The following is a 6000-nucleotide window of genomic DNA, read 5'->3' on the forward strand; positions in this document are numbered from 1 at the left end:
TCTCCAGCCACTTTTTACTCCCCCTGACCCATTCATGTATGAGTGTTCTGTCAATCTTCACCTGCCCATCAAATGCCCTCAGACTTTTCCACTGGCCCAAGCATCCTGACTCCCACATATACCTGCTCACCTGTTCTCACTCATCTGCCTGTCAAATGTGAGCAATTACCTATGTGGAATCCTGTTAGAACTGTATATCCGGTTCTACTGTGTCATATTTCTATTTGTATTCTGCCTGATGACTTGTTTCTTGTTCTGCCTGTTTTTCAGCCTTCCTGCCTACAGGAATGAGTAGTAATAGAGCCTGGGGGCATTCAGGTGGGGAGCAGGAATTGCAGGACAGGAAGTGTGTTCGGCGAGTATGCATGCGAGTACTGGAATGAAGAGAGAGACAATATGCGGGTTACATTATCAAGGTATAACTACAGTAGACAACCTACATGGAGACAAACCTTGGACACAATGTCCATACTGTATAAACTTAATAAGGCAACAATAAACAGGAAAATAAGTCCAAAGCTTTGTTTTTTAGCCTGGCCAGAAATGCCTTTATCTATGTCATAACAGATATCGTAAAATGGCGAGGACTACTGAAAAGACGAAAGTCTAAGCTTAGGCTCATAAAGAATTTTTCCAAAATTGTGAATCACCACAACCACGAGAGGTCCAGTCATAAATGTGCACAAAAAATATTAGGCTGATGGGTCCAGTAGTGGGTGAGATTAGCTGGGGACAGACACACAAAGGACACACAACCAAATGCATGATCCCCTCCAGACTTACGCCTGGCAGAGATAATAACAAAAACCTGACCCCATGGTGGCACTCTGAACAGCCAATTTTACACTTTGAACATAAATGAGATAAAAACTTAACTCCTTTTTTCTTTGGATTTCTTGGATGAATACACCTCTCATTGCAGGCCACAGCCATTTTTGACTTAATTTTTAACTTAAAGGGGTCATATTAAGAAAAACTCACTTTTTCAGTGCTTGTGCATATGTATTTGGGTCCCTGATGTTCCTTTTAACAGAAGATGTGAAATAAGACCACCCAGTCAGTTTGGTGTGGGCTGGCTTGCTCTGTAGCCATGTGATTCAATAGGCCATTCAGATTTCTTGCCCCTTCTTATGTAACATGGGGCGAAGCTAGGATAAAATAAGCTAAGCTAAGGGCGAAAAATTCACCCGTATGGCAGGGCTGGACTGAGAGACAGAGCCACTGCTTGTCAACACATGCTCAAGTGAGCTCTGCAGGAGAGAGCCAGCCGAGGAGCAGACAAAGAGTCTGTCGTCACTGCTGCTGCAGCTGCTTCCTTGTCTTCTGGAGGAATAAAAATTCTGATTCTGCTTTGATCCAGAGCAGTTTACCAGCAGGGGGACTTTGTTTTTTAAACTTTTGGGATTAAGTGGATTTATCTTCAAACTGGCTTCTCAGCCTAGCAGCAGCTAACACCGGAGTCACACACCACTTCAGCTGTTGTCATCAATTATAAACATCTTAGATGCTGGTGAGTTTATATGATTTTAATGCTACACAGTCTGTAGATATCAATGTGTATAAACAATAACAATGCTGTTGTATTTATGCCTTTAGATGACGTTATTTTGAGTGTCAACGGAGCAGCTACAATGTTAGCATAGCTCTGATCAATCTGAACTCCATTCAGAAAACAAGCATTTAAACAGTTGTTTGCTTGTTGTCATGTGGACAGACCTGACAAAGGTTGAATTTGAGCTTTTTACAAATCGACATCATGATGTAGTTATTTCAGGATCCTTTTGATCCGTTCATTGCAATTAAATCACACCAAATCTAAGTTTATTTACATTAAAACTGGCCGTTCTGAGCAGGGTTGTTTAGAAAGGATGAGAAGATACAGACACATTTTATTAGACCTTTTATTAAGGCCTTGGAAAAGGGGCATATTATTGCCTCTTTAAGTCCAAAACATGTAAAAGTTTTTTGCAGCCTTCAAATTTGTTTCAATCTTCACCACATTTTACACTTAAAAAGTTTTGACCACCCACACAAGAATCACTTCCTTTGCTTTACTTTGAGATACTTTAACCACATTTTGTGCCCATGTTCATATGCTAGCTCTGAGGTTTGTTAAAAGTCTAAGGTTCAGAGACTTTGTTTCCTGCATTCTGGTGACTTTTAAAGAAAGTAAATAACAAAATAATAAGTATACACTGCAACAGCATTTTTATGTTAAATACTTTTAATTTTAAGAATTTCAGGATAGAATACAGAATAATTTGCCCCTCTGGCGTGAACTCATGTGAATCTCTGGCATAAACTAATATTCACTCAACCCAGTGGGGCCCCACGTTGATGTGCTTGGAGGAGGTGCCCTTTTTTTTCATTTCTGTGACTTCTGTATCCAATTATAATAAAATAAACAACTAATGAAAATTTTAAAGAATAGTTTCATTACTATACCTGAGCTTGGGGAAAACTGGTGCTGTGACTCTGGGTCCAACACAGTCAGGTTTTGGAGGATGATGTTGTCCAGGAGAAATGTTGTCATCATCTTTATGGTCACAGCTACAAAGAAGCCTCTCACTGCCCTACGACATATGATCAGGTGCACAATTACAGCCATTGTATGATGGAATTTCAGTTATTTCTTTATGAGGTAAACTGATTTGGATTAGACAGTAACGCTTACTTAAACATCCTTGGGACTGAAGAGGAAAGGTCATCCATTTTGTCCTCCAAGAATCGTTGTGCATTCTCTCCAAGAAAGGTCTTCATCTGGCAACTGTAGGCTGGTCTCCTTGAATTTGATGTCCTTCAGAGGGACATCAGCCTTAAGGTGGGCAGGGAGAAATCTTCCCAGGCATCATCTTACCAGGCTGGTCATCTCCTTGTGCAGCCTGTGTACCATCACCCCTTCAGCCTAGAAACACATGAAAGATTTATCAGTTATAAAATATGATGTAATTAGCAAGGGTGGTTTTTGAGGAGTTGGTAATGATAAAGAGTAATGTAAAATTGAACATATGGAAACTCCAAATACACAATTGTATGAAAACAATACACTAACATAAGCAGGGGTCCTAGACATGAGACATATTTTAATAAAAAATGTATTAATTTGGGAGAGAATGTGGGAATAGAATGGACATTAAAATATAATTCTCAAGCCAAAGAACCATCTGAGTATCACACAGGAATTATCCTTTAAGCTATCCACAACACAAGTATTCACTGGTGATAAGATGCAATAAGTTTATCTTATCATCAGCTCACCTGAAACGCAACATTGAAATCGGCCAGTAGTTTCAGAGTGCAGGAGAGGAAGGGGACGAAGAACTTTGTGTCCTTGCTGGCTAAATGGCCTGCTAGCATTTTCACCTTGCCAGGCTTCTCCACGTTCTTGTGACTGTCAAAATATGCCTACAGTGCATTCCAGTGGTTGAGCACACGCTTTATGGAGGCCAGCAGGATGAGCCACCTTGTTGCACAATACCTGAGAAGCTTCAGAGTCTCTGAATTATCTCAACAAACTCCACATAGAGCTCACATCGCTTGGCACTAAAGTTGAGGTAAATTAAAGAAAAAATAAGGAAATAAATGGTTAAATGGACAAAAATGACATCCAATATCTGTCAAATGTGCCACACAGACTATAATGCACTCTTATGTGTAAGTGTAATGTGCAAAATATCAATATGCTTACCTGATGTCAAAGTGAGCATATGTGCTACTTAAGACCTCTTCAGTTTGCTGGTGGAGAGCTTTGATGCCATATAATGTTGCCAGCTGGACCAGATGACAAATACGATCTAATTTGATTTGGCATGGCTGAATCTCTTTGATCCCACTGGCCACAGAGTTATGCCTCCCTTTCATTAGACCGGTTCTATCAGTGTTAAAGGCCACCATGTTGTTCCAGTCAATGTTTCTCTCACTAGAAATCAAAGTACAACATTACTGGTCAGTGGTCAGCCTCCTAGAGTATTGTAATTTATATAGACAGTATACATTTACCTTAGCACTGTGGTCAGGGACCTAAACATAGCTCTGCTGTTCCATTGTTGCACACTGGCATATGCAGGAATTTGGTGACAAACTCAACTCAGTTTCCTCATCAGAAAATCTGGCCAATATCACAAACTCCTTCTTTGTGCTTCAGTTGGTATTCTCATCACACATGAGACCAAAGGGTTGATGTTGGCAAAGGTTTGTTACCTCCTTGTCCAATTCTGGGGCAATGGCACCTGTCAAAATATATAATGACCCGACCTGGGACCGCAGTTGGACTGGGGCCAAATTCTGCTCAGTCTAATCGAGTTGGGTTGGGTTCCCTTTTACTACCACGGGTCTCGGGTCTGTATATCAATATGTTCAATACCTGAGTGGAACCAAACTGACCCAAGTGTAGATGTTCAGTTCTGATCATATAGTAGCCTATGTCACAATCACTGCAGGGGAAAACAGTGTGTTTTGAGTGAGAGGGGAATGTAAATGGTGAAGTGAATCGATACGAGGAACAAGTTTTACAAGTTTTATTTACTTTTATTTTTATTCATTAATTGGTTGAGCGCAGACTGTCCAAAAGGGATGTCCTCTGCCCATAGAATGAACGTCATTGGGCATTATAAATTTTCAACCTATATTTGACCACTCCGTTACTTAACATTTAATCATGAGATTTTATCCTTGTTTTCATTTCTTTATTTTAATTTTATCAGTGCAGTCAATGGTCTGCGTCAGTCTAGTGGGCGGACAGGAGGATCTGTTGCTAGGAAATATTTTCCTCACTGTTAATTTTAATGATATCGTCAACATTGTCAACAAAACATTAACATATCGAATGAACATAACCTGCTGATAGAGTTTTACCGGCAATTTAGAAACAGTATAGTTACACCCCATTAGAAAATTTAAGCCACCTAAATTTTTAAATATCTTATGTGGTATAAAATGCCATAATGATTGCAGAAGTTTCAAACATTTTTTAAGCCACTTAATCTTAAAGGCACAGCATAAATGAACAAAATTTAAGATTTCCAATCCCCCTTCCATTCTCTCTAAACTTAGCATTTCTTTTTTGAGATAATGGTGCCAATTTATCCACACAAATTTGATAAATAAATTATTAATGTCCTTACAGAGTACAACATCAACAAAAAGTGACAGAGCAGGATAAACAAATGTTGACATACCTTCAGCCTTTGTCAATAACACTCCTCTAAAAATGGAAAGGTCCGGATATCTGGACTATGTGAAATATTTAAAAACAAAAGTTCAGCAACAATCAAAATCAGAAAACAAGGAATAGGGAATCCTTGGCGTATACCTCTTGAAATAGGAAACCTTTTGGAAATGTTGGGATATAAAATTAAGGAGCTATTTATGTCCTTATAAAACATGACAATATTATTAATAAAATTATTATCAAAACCAAAAATCTGCAGGGATTGTATAATCAAAGAATGTTCAATTGAATTGAATACCTCATAGAAGTCCAGAAACACAAGCAGTGCACTTGAATTTATGTAGTTTGAATCATTTTAATAATTTTAAATAATTTTAATCTGATAGTAGAGCTAATATGACGTTTGGCCATGAAGCCATTTTGGCTTTCACTTATTATCTCTTCTAGATTCCTTTTTAAACGGTGAGCATGAACCTGTGTTAAAATTCCTTTCTCATTGTTCAACTTGACAGCACTCCATTCTATTGTGTCACTTTCAGTTTAGCTTTTTTAGAAGCAAAAGTAAAATTCTCTCAAAAACAACTTCAGAAGTCGCTGTAGTGTGTATACAAGTACATTATTATGAAAACGTAGTTCCTACATCATTTTCTTACATCACATTAAATCCACCTTGGGGGCACCACCCTGGAAGACAGGGAACTGACAACCAACTCACTGATTTAGTCTCATAAATAATTCATCCTGAATTTTGATATCTTAATTATTAATAAAGACAATAGGATAAGAGGATGAAATGATTAAATGATTAATACCCACATTCAGTCATAACA

This window comes from Thunnus thynnus, chromosome 23 (genome assembly GCF_963924715.1).
Source record: "Thunnus thynnus chromosome 23, fThuThy2.1, whole genome shotgun sequence".
NCBI lineage: Eukaryota > Metazoa > Chordata > Actinopteri > Scombriformes > Scombridae > Thunnus > Thunnus thynnus.